This window comes from Ornithorhynchus anatinus, chromosome 3 (genome assembly GCF_004115215.2).
Source record: "Ornithorhynchus anatinus isolate Pmale09 chromosome 3, mOrnAna1.pri.v4, whole genome shotgun sequence".
Classification (NCBI taxonomy): Eukaryota; Metazoa; Chordata; class Mammalia; order Monotremata; family Ornithorhynchidae; genus Ornithorhynchus; species Ornithorhynchus anatinus.
The window spans coordinates 72,327,875-72,343,198 of record NC_041730.1 but is presented as its reverse complement, the minus strand read 5'-3'; the positions used below and the strand labels follow the sequence as shown (position 1 = coordinate 72,343,198).

The following is a 15,324-nucleotide window of genomic DNA, read 5'->3' as shown; positions in this document are numbered from 1 at the left end:
CAGCTCTCCAGACTACCAGGATTATCGAAGGTTTCTGAGGCAGGAATCGCTGAATGCTGATGAGAGTGTCCTTGAGACACAGTGCCAAGATAGCATGTGATTGATAATGAATTCCTCTCTAGACTTGGCATAACTTTATGGCCTGATGATAATAAGTCTTTAGAAAACAAAGGTTACCTACCAGCACATACCTGAGAAACTCTACACAGAACCAAGGATTTTCATTAGCCCCATAAAACTCCATGAACTGCTTATACACAGTGACTTAGTGCTTGAACAATCAGTATTGGTGTTAGGTCTCAATTTACATTTGTCACCAACCTGTATGATACCATCTAAGTATGCACCTTTGCTTCTGAATAACCTTCCTTCAAAAAAGCCTCACTGGCCTATAAACAGCAAAACACACAGTTTGTGTGGAAACGGCTTTGGCCAATTATTTTAATAGCTTCTCTTTTTTTTTAATATTTGTTAAGCACTTACTGTGTGCCAGATACTAAGGGCTGGGGTAGATACAAGCTTATCAGGTTTAATCAATCCATATCCCATATGGAGCTCACAGTATTAATCACCATTTTATAGATTAGGTAACTGAGGCATAGATAAATTAAGTGACTTGCCCAAGGTCAGAGAAGTGGCAGAACTGGGATTAGAGACCAAAGTCCTTCTGACTCTCAGGCCAGTACTCTATGCTGCTTCTCGTAAGAGAGGACACAAAATATATCTTAAATTTAGGTAACATAAATTAACCAGGTTGAGATTTTGTCAACTTGCTACAGTTCAGGACCTCGTCCAGGCAATCAGGCCCAGTTTACAATATATTTTGCAGAAGCCCTCCAATACATGTCCGTTTATCAACCAGAAATGCTCCTAAGACTATAGAAAACTCTCCTGTAATTGGGCAGTCACACAAATAAGGGATTCCTCAAATTAGGAACACTCTTTAGGAGTGAAAATCACAGTGAATTACCGCAAAAGGAACACAGACATTCTCGAAAATCTCTACGACATGCACACTGATTTACAACTAAACTGTTCTATCTGTCCATTCGAAACTGTACAATTCTGTCTAGGATACTGACTAGGAGATTCTAAACATCTCTCACCTCAGGCCACGTCCCTTCTTCTCCCCAAAGATGCCTCAGAAGTTATGAAAGCATGAGTAGGAAGGGTTCCAGGACTCAGTAATATCCCTAAGGAATGCTCCCAGTTTGGAGGATGCCTACAGTTGGACTGGACCGAACTCCCACCAAGCACCAGTCTCTTTGCTATTAGTACTGTTAAGTGTGTGTACAGTCTGGATAAAACTATGTCTTCCCACAGGTCTTTTCTGCCTCAAACACATGACCCAGCATCTTCAAGAGGGAAAGATATATACACAGTTACAGGGTTATGGAACATTTCAGGCCTTGCTCAATAACAGGAGCTACAGCAACTGGAAGGATTGACCTAGGCTGGATTCAGTGCCCTTATGCTTGCAATGTTTCTGGCCATCTTCATCCTTCAGCTACCTTCATGGATTCATCCTTCCGGAGCCTTCTCCCATACTGTGGGGAAAGCTGACAGCTCCAGAGGCTACTCCCTCCCCGATTCCCACCTCTGATTCTAATAAGAGTAATAATAATAATTGTGGCATTTGTTAAGCACTTATTATGCGTCAGGCACTGTACTAAGCGCTGGGGTGGATACGAGCCAATTGGGCTGGACATAGTCCCTGTCCCACGTGGGGACACAGTCTCAAACCCCATTTCACAGATGAGTTAACTGAGGTTCAGAGAAGTGAAGTGACTTGCCCAAGGTCACACGGCAGACATGTGGCAGAGCCAGGATCAGAACCTATGACCTTCTGACTACCAGGCCAGTGCTTATCAACTCCGCCATGCTGCTTCTACAGTAATAGTATTAGTATTTATCAATTATACTTATTGATTACATTATATTGTACTGTACTAAGCACTTGGGAGAATGCAATATAACAGAGTGGGTTGACAAATTTCCTGTTTGTAGAGAATTGTATTAAGTACTGGTGGCATTGTGAAAGTAACTTGGGGGAAGGTGTGCAAGAAGGGCAGGGATGTCAAGGAAAAAAGAGAGTAGCACTAATCAAAAAAACTATCTTGGGCTTGCCTTGTTCTCTCTGGGTTGACTCTCTTATTGCATTCTCCCAAGTGCTTACTACAGTGCTCTGCACACAGTAAGCATTCAATAAATACCATCGGTTGACTGATTGACTGGGTACCCAGGAACACATTCCACTGCTCCCAAGCAGAAAGGGTCATCCTTTTACCCCCCCCTGATTTGTGCATTCTGAACGAATGAAAGCATGAGATCCTTTCTGCATGTACTCTCTTGTCTCTCTAGCCACAAGGGTTCTGCCAGATTGAGGTCTATGAGATGTCGCTCTTGCTCCTGAGCACAACAAAAGGACGTTGCCTCACTGATGCAAAGCACAGAATTACCGAAATAATTCGGTACTTCTGTTATTATCAAAGGAAAAAATATCAACCATTTGGAGGACTAAACATTCCTAATATCGATTGGGCATCTAAGACTGGCTAAGAGGAGAACGAAAAAGCATTAAGCACAACCAATTTTCTACATACACCCACTTCCTGTCCATTTCTGGCTCTGACATTAAAATAGCTTTGAACTGAGCAAGAAATAGTACTAGTGTACCAGGAGCTGTGAATGATCCTAGGGTCGGAAAGCAGTGGGATGGGAACACACTGGATAAGTAAATTGAGAAGGACAAATGGCCCTGGGAGAAAATAATTTCTGGCCCTAAATGGTTTCTTTAATGCTTCAAAAAGATCACTGACTGCTGAAGAGGAAAGAATGGAAAATTCCCATTTCTGAGATCTTGGACCATGATCTGTTTCATGACCCCCATGGGCAAATAAGCAACGGTTCCTAGCCAAATGCTGGCAATGGGATGGGCCCCGTGAAGCATCCCAAACAGCTGGAAAATGCTTGGGAGCAGATGGGAATCAACTTAGTTACCAGGGGGCAGACGTTTCTATTAGGGGTATGGATGAAATGAATATACACCCAGTTCTCCTATAATGCTAGGCTTGAGTTTTTCAAAACCTCCCATTAAGGAAAGGCTCACAATGTAGAAGTCACCCATTCCAACACCATGTGCTTGCAAACAAGTAGTTTCATCAATAACGTGGCACGTCAAGACCAAAAAGACACCCTCTGATGGAAGAACGGTGTGGTCCACTTGAAAGAGCACAGTCTTTGGGGTCAGAGGACTTAGGTTCTAATTCCGCTCCGCCACTTGTCCGCTGTGTGACCTTGGGTAAGTCACTTAACTCCTCTCTGCCCCAGCTACCTCATCTGTAAAATGGGGATTAAGACTGTGAGCCCAGGTGGGACATGGGTTGTGTCCAACCTGATTAGTTTGTATCTCTCCCAGTACTTAGTACGCTACCTGGCACATAGTAAATACTTAACAGATACCATTAAAAGAAAAAGAAAATAGAAAAAAAGGAGAACATTCCCCAATTAGTGGTGGTAGTAGGTGCATGCCTATTTAGTGTGCAGCCCTGTACTAGGACTTGGAAATTATGGAATAAAGTGGCACATTCTCTGCTCACACAGATTTTACATTCCAATGGAGACAAATATATTTTCAAATGTAGAGAATGTAAATAATTGGATGTAAAACTGAATACATACATACACACGTGGTTTGAGGAAGAGTATAAATACGTTCACAGAGCCTTAGCACTGGCCGATGAGTTTACATGGCACTTGGGTGCTGGGAAATTAATCAGGGAAGCGTGCTCTAGCCAAAACATGGAGTGAAAACACAATGTGGCAGAACTGGGTGTACATCTCTTGTTACAAGTTTCTGGCAAGAAAAGTTTTCAAGATCAGACCTTTCACTGCAGAATTGAGGTTGGCCATGGAAGTATTGGGAGAAGCTATCATTTTAGTGGTTTCTCTAGGTATTTTTGAGTTGCTTAGCTCCTTGGCAGTGAGATTTCTCTCACTGTTCTAGAAGTTATTTTAGTAATGGTTCTGAGCAGAGTCAAGTCAGGAATGTGAGTACATAGCACACTCAGAACAACTGACTACTCCTGAGTGGCTCATCATCACAAGTATTTATTAAGCACCCACTTCGTGCACAGCATCCTGCTAGGTCATTGGGGATTATAAAAAAGAAGGTCCCTGCCTTGAGAAGCTTAAATTGGTAAATGATCCATTATCATTTCACTAAAGGAGTTCATTTTGACTAATTTCTCCAGTTCCTTAAATGCAGAAATGTAAATGAGGCTTGTCTAATCAAACAAAACCCTTATTTGAGTTTGGAAGAAAAGGATCCCTTCAAAGATAAATCTGAACTGCTTATTTTAATGCTTGCTGGCATCAAAAGCTAAGATATGAATAGAAAAATATGCATCAAACTGGGAACTTTCAACTCCTAGGTCTGATATATGTGCTATGTCAAAAGAGAGGCAGCATGGCTCAGTGGAAAGAGCCTGGGCTTGGGAGTCAGAGGTCATGGGTTTGAATCCCGGCTGTGCCACTTGTCTGTTGTGTGACCTTGGGCAAGTCACTTAATTTCTCTGTTCCTCAGTTTCCTCATCTGTAAAATGGGGATGAAGACTGTGAGCCCGACGTGGGACAACCTGATCAGCCTGTATCTCCCCCAGTGCATAGAACAGCGCTTGGCACATAGTAAGCACTTAAATACCACTATTATTATTATTATTATTTCTTTGGTTTCTACAATACATTAGAAGAGCCGTTAGGGCCTGTAATTTAACCAAATGAATAATACTGTGGAACTTAGAAGTTCAGAAACTAAAAAGTCAACTTAAAACAAACTTGCATAGTTAATACAAAACAGGAAGAGAGGCAAGGTAAGGTCAAGATGTTAAGCTCAAGGATGGAGAAGCTAAACAGGAACATTATTTCTGTAAGTGGGGTGGACGTATTTGGGGGAGGTAACAGAGCTAGAGGGTTTGGTAGCTTAAAGCCATGGATTAGTTTATGAAAACTAGAGAAGAGGAGGAGTCACCTCTCCACCGCAGTGTCTAAAAACAAGGATCAATCTGAGTGCTTCCTGTGACTTGCTCAAGGACACATAACAAGCAAGTGGCAGAGCTGGAATTAGAACCCAGGTCCCTTAGCTATCAGGCCAGTGCTTTTATCTACTAGGCCACAGTTCTTCCCATAGGCCATGCTGCTTCCCCTTCACATGCAGGAGACACTAGCCCCTCCATGTTTAAAGCTCTATTAATATCACATTTTCCCAAGAGGCTCTTTCATCTCCCCTCCTATGCACTTAAATGTTCACCTCCTGAGCACATGGGTACTCATACTCATCCTCCCCCTAACCCTGCCAGCACTTATATAGATAATAATAATGATATTTTTAAGCTCTTACTATGTGCCAAGCACTATAGCAAGCACTAGGGTGGATACAAGCAAATCAGGTTGGCTACAGTCACTGTCCCACGTGGAGCTCTCAATTCCCAATTTACTGATGAGGTAATTGAGGCACAGAGAAGTGAAGTGACTTGCCAAAGGTCACACAGCAGACATGTGGTGGAACTGGAGTTAGAACTCATGACCTTCTGAACTCCCAGGCCTGTGCTCTAAAGATATCTTTAAACTCTTACCTTATCATGGTGTCTGCCTCTTCCACCATTCATTCAGTCATATTTACTGAGTGCTTACTGTGTGCAAAGCACTGTTGTAAACCCCATGAGGGCCGCCAGGATTGCACCTACTAGCCCTGTTTGCTCCCAAGTATTTAGCATAGGGATTAATACAGAGAGTAAAGTGATCAGTCCATACAGTGGATTAAGTAAATGATTGGGAATAGTTGCCCACTCAACCAACTGTCACACTCCACCTCTTTGTAGCATACATCCACCCCACCATCTATCTCGGAGATAAGGGAGTGGGAGGAGGGGAGCATGAGTCCCTTAAGGTCACCGGGAGGGGTCAGAGAACCTTTAGCTGTTCCCTCTCCATTGGTCAGAGGCTGGGAATGGAAGGGGAGGACAGGGAGGAGAACAGATAAGTTCCACCTTTTAATTCTCCTCTCCTTTTCCATTGCTTCTCCTTCACCAGTCAACCAGTCATAAGGGCCCCACACTACTAAATTGTCCCAGGCGCCAAGCTTTAAGAATGCTCATGCCCCAACCACTGCACAACATGGCCCAGTGGAAAGAGCACAGGCCTGGAAGTCAGAGAACCTGTGTTCTAATCCCAGCTCTGTCACATGTCCGCTGTGTGACTTTGGTCAAGTCACCTGCCTCCTCTGTGCTTCAGTTACCTCATCTGTAAAATGGGGATTAAGTCGATGAGCCCCATATGGGACAGGCTGTGTCTGACCTGATTACCTTGTACCTACCTCAATGCTTAGAACAGTGCTTGGCACATAGTAAGCCCTTAGCAAATACCACAATTATTATTATTATCTTCTGAAATTTACAAATTCAAAACTTGATCTATCATATATATTTAAAATAGCTAAATATCAGTTTTGTAAAGAGAGTTTACTAGGGACTATGACTGCTTCCTAATTTACCTGAGTCCAAAGCTAAATTGGGAGAAGCAGCCAACAGAGAGGATGCAATGTATTTCCATACTGTTTAATGAGCTATATTTCCTGAGCCACTGTGAAAGGTTACTTTAAAGGTTAGAATGGAATGGGTGTAAATGTCAGAGATGACAAATGCTGTATGTAAAAACTCATATTATCAGAACTTTTAATACCAAAAGTAATAATTGTGGAAAATGACTCATTTTTTAAAAAAATTGATCAAAGCATGAAAGTCCATCATTGAACATGACGATGAATCAAAAGAATAAGTTCAGTCTCATGTAAGGTTACATCTCCTTTCAAGAGGCCTGCCCCGATTAAACCATCTTTTCCTTGCTCCCTTCTCATCTGCGCCATATATCTAGACCCTATAGCCCTAATGTACACATCCTTAAATTATAGATTAAAAATTACTCATTTATATTGATTTCTGTTTTCCTTCCTAGACTGTAAGCTTGTTGTGGGCAGGGAATGTCTCTGCTACCTGCTGTAGTGTACTCTCCCAAGGGCTTAGTACAGTGCTCTGGACACAGTGCTCTGCCACTTGTCAGCTGTGTTACTGTGGGCAAGTCACTTAAGTTCTCTGTGCCTCAGTTACCTCATCTGTAAAATGGTGATTAACTGTGAACCTTACATGGGACAACCTGATTACCCTGTATCTACCCCAGCACTTAGAACAGTGCTCTGCACATAGTAAGCGCTTAACAAATACCAACAGTAAAGGCTCGATAAATACCATTTATTGATTGATCTAATTACATTTTTTACTGATTAATTCTGTAAGATAAGGTTATTCTTCTGGTAATATTGCACGCTTTTTGTAGACCTTTAAAAGGGCAAATGACTGATTATATAATCTCTCAGACTGTTAAAACCACTGTCTTTAACTACTACCTAAAACATGCTATAATTACCTAATATACATCACAATTATTATTGTCATTTCAAAAGAGAATATGTTGCCACTTGGAAAGATAATTTGTACCTTCAATTAGAAACCAGTCTGGCTAGTACACTTACTACATCAATCCTAATACTACCAAGAGATTCAAAGAAATTTCATAGCTAAGCTTCATAAAATCATTTTATTAAAAAATATGATGCAACCAGCTAATGAAGAAGCAAACCATGCAATTGTTCCTCTTAATTAAAAACATATTCAGATTGGTTATTTACAATATATTAACCAACTGGGTGCTGTTCAAGTGCTATTAATGCAGGCACATTTTTTACTTCTGTTCAGCAGATTCCTCTAAAATACTCACGTGACTTAACAGCGGATAAGAATCCTAGTGCATTTATATCCTTGGATCAATGATAATGACCCTAACACTATGGACAACACCCAACAATCCAGAAGAAACTTTTTTAAAAATCAACATGACTGTCCACCTTGCTTCACTGTAAACTCCTAGGGGTTGAAGAATCAATCATCATATTTACTGAGTGCTTACTGCATGCAGTGCACTGTACTAAGCACTATAACACAACAATTGGTAGATACTTTCAAGTAACTTCTGTATGTTCGGGTCAGAAAGCAGTAAGAAAATACCAAAAAAAAAGTCATTTCAGAACTTTAACAAAAATATTGACCAATCAGCTCTGGGACTAAAGAACATAATTTTATGTTCTACTTTTACATTGCTTTCCCCAGCTATATATTATCATAATTCAGAAAGTAAATAGAGCTGTATTCAGAAAATCCAGTGTCATCATATTGTCTTCTCTTTGCTAATTCACTTTAATTGTATTTATTGAGTGTTTACGGTTTGCAAACCACTGTACTAAGCGCCTATCCAAATTTGCTTTATGAGGGTGTAAAATTGGAAATTTCAACACATTTTAGGCACTGAATAGCAGCCGGGCTTTTTGTAGGTATCAAAGCGAGGTCTTTCTAATATCACTCAACATCAGGGAGAGACATAAGTAAATGCTTTTAATAACGAGCCCTCAGCTCCAGGAAGCCTGTCAGAATAGATTATGGTATGATCACTTAAATGGTTCTTAAGTAAGAAATTGCTCACCATTCTGGCTCCAACCACACCTTAACTCAAGGACTGCTTTAAGGCAGAGTCATCAGTGTCAACACAGAAAGGAGAAGTTAAATATTACCAGTGCTACTGGACATGTTCCTAGAGACATTTTGTGACTCTCTGAGGCTATTCCTGAGTCTTCTAGAAAATGAATGTCCAGCGCAATTCTGAGACTCCACTGCAAAATGATCTTTCTTTACCACTTAGAAGTTCAAGACAGAATTGACCACTCTGACTTCCAAATTTTTCTACCGAGGATTTGCAGGTCTTACTCATAAAAAGCCCCAAATGACTGGGCTATGATTTTTTCACTTTTCTTTTTTTAAAATGGTATTTGTTAAGTGCTTATTATGTGTCAAGCACAGTTCTAAATCCTGCGGTAGGTAGGCTGTGAACCACATTAGGGTCAGGGACTGTGTCTAGCCTGATAAACTCCTAAGGAGGTAGGAGTAGGAATTAATCCCCATTTTACAGTTGAGGAAATTGTAGCACAGACAAGTTAACTGACTTCCCAAAGTCACACCAAAGCAACTGGCAGAGTAGGAATTAGAACCCGGATCCTCTGACTCCCAAGCCCATGTTTTTTCAATTAGGTCATGCTGCTTCCCTCAAAAGTACTATCCTTAAAGAACTGGAATTAGCAAAACATAAAAGTTTCAAGACAATAGAAATCAATTTATTGTATTTATTGATCACCTGGGTGCAGATCACTGTACTAAGAGCTTGGGAGAGTACAATATAACCGAGGTGGTAGACACATTCTCTGACTACAGTGAGCAGGATGATTTAGCAAGCAAAAGAAATCACTACCAAGGCTTCGGACCAATAAACTTGTGTGGTTGAAATTAATACTCAGGTTGAATACAACCATATGGAATATTAACTTTACTTTGACTATTTGTCTAGGTTGGTATGGGCGTGTACATCTAGTATACTGAACATCTAATAAGTTCATTATTCTCTAAAGGTGCTTGTTTATGGTTCCTTAAGAACCTTGAATCCAGGGACATATATATTCACTGAGCCTGATACAGTGTGTTCATCTAATACAGAATTGTTGAAAATGTAATAGCAACAAACATGATTCTACTGGTTAGGAAAATGTAAATTGCATCATTTTCTTTGGCACTACAGTTCTATTTAGCAGTCAGTCGATTATATTTCCTCTCAGGGTCGCACCTGGAGAGTTTGCAGTACTCTACCAGTCTCGACTATGGGAGGGAGAGTCAGGCAGAGGCCTACCCATTCCATTCCTAGCTTGGCCAGTGGCTAGTGAGTGGAAGGCAAACTACTTCCAGTCAAAACTCACCTGTGCTGGGCAGCAGTGGCATGGGAGAGAGGCAAGGGTGGAGACCCAAGTTTACTGCATGGAAGGAGGTAACTGTAAACCAATTTCATTTTTTTTTTAACCCAGAAAACTCTACGGATACACTACCAGAATGACTGCAGAAGGAAGGGGGCGTTGTGGGAGAGATGTGTTCATGACGAAGCTACGGGTAGGAGACAACTCGATAGCATAAGACAATACAATCATATTTACTGAGTGCTTACTGTGTGCAGAGTACTATTCTAGGAGCTTGGAAGAGTACAGTATAACAATATAAACAGATGCATTCCCTGCCCATAACGAGTTTACAGTCTAGAGGGGGAGATAGACATTAATATTAGATTAGTCCATTTCCTCCCACACACTTCAACCCTGAAAAGTTTAATGCATTTCCCAAAAAGGGAATATTTTCTTCTATCTGAAGACAGAGGGACAGGAATTGTAAATCTCAAATGAAGTTTAATGAAGCTTAATTTCAAGATACTCAATATCTTTAATTCCAAAGTTTACTGACTGGAGAATGGGATAGGAATAAATCAAATTAAATAGATTTCCTTCACGCTGGAATGAAATATAGACTCACATCACATCCAACTTAAGTGCATTCACCGCAACATTCAGTCATAATGAATGATTTTCTGGTGAACATTTTAGCAAAGGAAAACAGGAGCCGGCACTCCACAGACATTTCCACTATGGCATCTGCTTCCACAAACACTTTGAGATTAGTATAGACATAGGTGCTTACCCAGCCCAGCGTTTAGCTATCTTTATATATCACTTCATTGAACAAGCATCACGGCAAACAAGAGCATCTCATATGTCGCAAACACTTATTATAGCAGTGTCCGTTTATGTCACTTTGCTTGAGGGTCAGCTTTCTTATTATACACTTTCATTTCTAGTAGGCTCTGTAAATGTTCAGCCAAAATAATCCACAATTGATTTTTTTTAAACGCAATTACGTAAAATAACACCATTCTTAAAAGTCACCATTTACAAGGAGGGAAGATGAATTATTCTTAAATTTAGAAAATTTAAGAAATTGGAGAAGAAAATTGAGAAGCAGCACGACCTATCGGAAAGATGAAGGGCTTGAGAGTGGAGGATCTGGTTTCTAATCCTAACTTTGCTCCTTCCCTACTGTGTGACCTTGGGCAAGTCACTTTGCCGCTCTGTGGTTCAGTTTCCTCATCTATAAACTGGGGATTAAATCCTACTCCCTACGATTTACTCTGTGAACCACATGTGAGACAGGGACTGTGCCCAATCGGATTATCCTGTATCTACCAGTACTTAGGGCAGTGCTTGGCACATAAATGCTTAACAAATACCATAATTTTAAACTGCATGTTGGGCATGGAAAGGGATGGTATATATGTCCTAGAATTTATTTCTCTCATATACCATAGTTTCCTTGCTTAAAAAAGAAAATATCTTTAGAAAGTGTAGTTTCATTTTCAATTGCCAGAACAATATCATTACATGAATGTGAACTGTATTTTCTCAAACTTGATTTGTGATATTGAAGTGACAATGATATCCTTGTATTTCAAAATATTGGCCATAAAAATTTCAAGGAAACTATAAAACTTAAAACTATGAGCACATGAAGTATTAATTAATGATCCCTGAATAAGTGTTACAGTAAAGACTAGTAACTGTTTCACTTCTTAACTTTCCATAGAGCCACATGAGTTTTTAATGGAAATCTGAAGTTGCTATTTCTGAAGTGTGAGGGGACTTTGTGGTTTAACAATCCTTACTACCATAACGAAGTTATTGGTTTTAATACATTTAATGAAATTAGGTACAATGTGATTGTAACTGTGAATCCCAACTTGGCTTTTTCAGCTGTATTTGACATACGTGAATTCCACTGCCAGTGGTGTCTCTGCAAATATGGATTATTATATATATATATATGTATATATATATGTATATATAAAGAGTATAGAAATTGAGCTTCCTGCAGTTGAAGCCTAGCAAGTCATTCTTTTACTAAGGCATTTCAATGTCTCTCTCAAACTGAACAAGAAATAGTGTCAAATAAGTTGCAATGGTTATCTTGAGGATAGGAGAAATAGCATTACTTGTTCAGACCAATGGTCTATCCAGATCAGTATGTGATGTTTAATCAACACTATTTCTACTACTTGGTGAAGAGTGTGATGATGAACAGATTTTTATTACAATTCCTTCAGCAGGAACACAAGCTTGGCGCTAATGATGATTATAGCACGTGGGATGAAAAGAGTGAATATGGAAAAAATGGAGCAACAGGTAAGAGGGACTGGAGGAGTCGCAGGAATTCACGAGGAAAAACCTATGTAGATGTGAATGGGATCAACTGACTCGGAGTTATTCAAGATGTCTTGGATCATGATTCCAAACTCCAAGAATACAATTACTTTCCTTGTGGTATTTATGCAACTTGGTCTGCCATGGTTACTGAGAAAGGAACAGGAGGAAGTTCACAGTTCCAGACATTTCCCAACATACACAACTTAGAGAGTTTAGTTGAAAGCACACCAAGAGATAGGGGGAAGAGAAATATATGCATCAGCTGATGAATCTATAAATTATTATAAATATAACCATATGAGCAAACTTCTTTAGATATGCAGAAGAAGTCCTGACTGTATACTCACAAGCAAAATGTAGGATAGTCAGCTAGGATGCCGGAGAGTGTCCAACAAACAGGAAGGGAGAGAGAGCCTGGCAGGGTTGTCTTTCCTGACTTGTTGATTAGTAAGGATCTCCACACGATTGGGCAACTAACTATGGGACTTTGGGAATTCTGGGAAATGTAGTTCTCAGGCAGCAAGTATGCAGGTTTCACACTTTTTCAGACTTCCATCTCAATTCTGAGTCCCATAGGGGCCTGAACATCTTCCCAACCAGGCTGTGCAAGTCGGGGATCCAGGATATATGCATCAGTGAATCAAGCATATTTACTGATTGCGGTGTGCAGGGCGCTTGGGAGAACACAACACAACAATATAACAGACAGTTTCCCTGCCCACAACGAGCTTAGTGTTACTTCATTAGTTTTTTCAGATGCCAGTGATGCCAGTGATTTTGGGTGTTAGGGTGAGAGGAGAATACTGTACCACCAGTTTCATCATTTAGTAGTGATGCCCGATGTCATTTCATCTGTGGGTTTAACAGTCATGAATATGCTCATCTCTTTTCTCTCCCTCTTTTCATAAAAGCTTTTTTATACATACCAAATTGGCAGAAATCTGTTTTTCATGGGGTGTTACAATACCTTCTCTTCTTAGCACAGCTCTCCTCAAAGTCAAAGCCCACCTAAAACTCCACCTCCTCCAGGAAGTCATCTCTGATTAATTTCCAATATCTCCAAGCCTCATCAAATGTCCACGGCTAGCACTCCTTAATCTTTTTAGATGTGCATATTCTGCTCTACCCACCTCCCCGCCCCACAGCACTTGTGTATATTTTCATTATTCATTATTCTATTTATTTTATTAATGATGTGTAAATATCTATAATTTTATTTAATTATTTTGATGCTATTGATGCCTGTCTACTTGCCTTGCTTTGTTGGCTTTCTCCCCACTTCTAGAATGTGAGCCCGTTGTTGGGTAGGGATTGTCTCTATCTGTTGCCGAACTGTACTTCCCAAGCACTTAGTAGAGTGCTCTGCAAATGGTAGGCGCTCAGTAAATACAATTGAATGAATGAATATTTAAAATGTCACATTTATTTATGACTTAATTCCAAAATGTCATCCTGATATATTTATACTATTACCTATTACAGCTTAATTTTTCCTGCTCTTACTATTTGTAAATAACTAATGCCTGACTGTTTCCAACAATAAATTGCAAGCTTTTAGAAGGCAGGGAGAAAAAGGTTTTCTTCTTGTACTCTCCCAAGCACGTAGTATGGTGTGCTCTAAACACCAATGACTGACGGGAGCTGAAGACAACCATAGGTCATATAAAGAGGTATATTTTTCCCAAATAATTATGTATCACCAGCATTATTATCAAATGTTGTCGAGCTGTTTCTGCTTTATAGTGACACTATGGATATATTTTCTCCAGAGCGTCCTATATTCTGCCATAATCGGTAACTTTCCTAACGATTCTTCCATTATCATGCCTCTTTCTGCTTCTGGTCTTCTGGTCTGCCTCTTTCACGTTTTCCCTGGAATTTTCCTAGCATTAGTGTCTCTTTCAGCAAATTAGTCCTCCTGAGAATGTGTGCAAAACATGCTAATATAAGTCAAGTCATTGGCCTTCCAAAGACCATATTGTATTGGGCACCTTTGCACAGAATACCTCTATCAGGCACTTGGATGTTAATAACAATTATAATCATGGTACTTGATAAGCACTTCTTATATATATCTCAAGCCCTAATCTAAGCCATGGGGTAGATGCAAGTTACTTATGTTGGACACAGATCCTGCCTCACATGGGACTCACAGTCTAAGCAGAAGGGAGACCAGGGATTGAATCCTCATTTTAAAGATGAGGAAACTGAGGCACAGAGAAGTTAAGAAATTAACCTATGCTCTTTCCACTAGGTCACACTGCTCCTAAGAAACCAGTAGATACAGTCCCGGCCCTCAAAAAAGTTACAATCAAAGGGGGGAACCAGGCAGACAGAGATAGGCTACAATAAAATGTAAAACAAAGGAACAACAAAAACAATCAGTAACAACAAAAGCAAGCTAAAATGGATCAGCGAATACATGCATGTAATAAACGAACTAATATGATTAACCACTAAAGGTGGATGATCAATAGAATTTATTGAGTACTTAATATGTGCAGAGCACTATACTAAGCACTTGGGAGAGTACAGCAGAACAGAATTAGCGGATATGTTTCCAGCCTATAATGAATTTACAATCTAGAGACAAGCTTACATGATCTGATCGAAAGGATTCAGGTTTAGACAGAAAAGACCTGCTTGGAAGAAGTGATGTTTTTTTAGGAGGGTTTTGAAGTTGAGGAGGGATGAATTTAGTGAATTTGAGGGTGGGGCAGAGATCCACATGGGCAGAAGTGGCTAGGAAAACAGGAGAAATGACAGCAAAGTTGGAGTTAGCTTCGGAGGTGTGAATGTTGCTTCACATATATATGGAGAGAGAGAGATGATGATACATGTCTAGGTATGTATATGTATTAATGATAAATTTTGAGTGCTTAGTCTGTGCAGAGCACTGTATTAAGGGTTTGGGGAGTGCAATCCACCAGAGTTGGTAGATCCATATTCTGCCCACAGTGAGCTTACAGTTTAGATGGGGAATCAGATGCTAATACAAATGAATAATTCATGGTTATATAAAATATATGTGTAATATACACAAGCTAAATTGAAATTACTTCATACATAACATACCACCAATTAGATTAATGCAC

At 40.0% G+C, this 15,324-nt stretch overlaps 1 protein-coding gene and 1 non-coding gene across 15 annotated transcripts in view; one reads left to right on the top strand and one right to left on the bottom strand.

The window, feature by feature from the left end:
- The window catches only part of NEDD4L (NEDD4 like E3 ubiquitin protein ligase), a 403,957-nt gene that overhangs the window by 120,991 nt on the left and 267,642 nt on the right, over positions 1 to 15,324 (bottom strand). The gene's annotated exons all lie outside the window — the stretch shown is intronic.
- On the top strand, positions 9,760 to 9,897 carry LOC114810701. The gene has a single exon (XR_003758396.1). It is a non-coding gene; the product is annotated as a small nucleolar RNA SNORA7 (small nucleolar RNA).